The sequence below is a fragment of the Sinocyclocheilus anshuiensis genome, unplaced genomic scaffold (genome assembly GCF_001515605.1).
Source record: "Sinocyclocheilus anshuiensis isolate Anshui unplaced genomic scaffold, SAMN03320099.WGS_v1.1 scaffold705, whole genome shotgun sequence".
In the NCBI taxonomy this organism is placed as follows: domain Eukaryota; kingdom Metazoa; phylum Chordata; class Actinopteri; order Cypriniformes; family Cyprinidae; genus Sinocyclocheilus; species Sinocyclocheilus anshuiensis.
In genome coordinates, this window is record NW_015536493.1 from 811,965 (window position 1) to 812,887 (window position 923).

Here is a 923-nt window from a genome sequence, read left to right on the forward strand (position 1 = left end):
TGCGTTGTGATTGGCCGAATACCTCAAGCGTGTGACGGAAATGTCACGCCCCTTACCATATTGTGATAATGCCCTGTCCGGCCGGAGCTACGAGACAAAAACATTAAAACCCATTGCAAACGAGGCATTTGATGCATCCAGTGGGGATATAATTATTGATTATAATGACTTATACTGTCTTTTTACGTGTTGCGTTGCATTGCATCACGCCGTGTAAACATAAAACTCTGTCTGCAGTTGTGATCAGAGAAATGACAAACAACAAGTGCTACTCTACACTGCTCAAAACTTGCATTTGAATCATCAGTGGCAAATCCTTTAAATGAAAACGTACTTACGTGAGTCAGAACTGCCGGCATTTTAGTCTAACGTTGCTCTCCCAGGTTCAGTAAACAGTCCTCCATAAAATGCGCTGCACACATCTGGATATTTGGGTTAAACTGTTCTGGAACAGTGTTGTAAATACAACTTAACCACTGATTTGTAGTCGTGTCCTCTTTTGGAAGACCAAACAAAGTAGTTTCGCTTTCACAACGAAAAACACGGCGGCCTAGCGTGAGGGGAAGCCCCGGCTTAGCGTGCGCTGAGGCCGGGATAGAGTGAGCTGAGGCCGGGCTAGAGTGAGCTGAGGCCGGGATAGCGGGATAGCGTGAGGCCGGGATAGGCCGGGCTAGCGTGAGCCGAAGCCCCGGCTTAGTGTGCACTGAGGCCGGGATAGCGTGAGCTGAGGCCGGGATAGAGTGAGCTGACGCCGGGCTAGCGTGAGCCGAAGCCCCGGCTTAGCGTGCGCTGAGGCCGGGATAGAGTGAGCTGAGGCGGCGGGGTCGAGAACGGCACGCCCGGAGGATCCGACGAATGAGCGGCAACCACATGTGACGGACCCCGGGCTGGATTCCGCTTCGTCCACGGTGAAAGTTGATGTA

General features: G+C 51.9%; 1 protein-coding gene across 1 annotated transcript in view; it reads right to left on the reverse strand.

The window, feature by feature from the left end:
• Positions 1-923, reverse strand: part of LOC107685814 (ester hydrolase C11orf54 homolog) — an 11,101-nt gene that overhangs the window by 4,996 nt on the left and 5,182 nt on the right. The gene's annotated exons all lie outside the window — the stretch shown is intronic.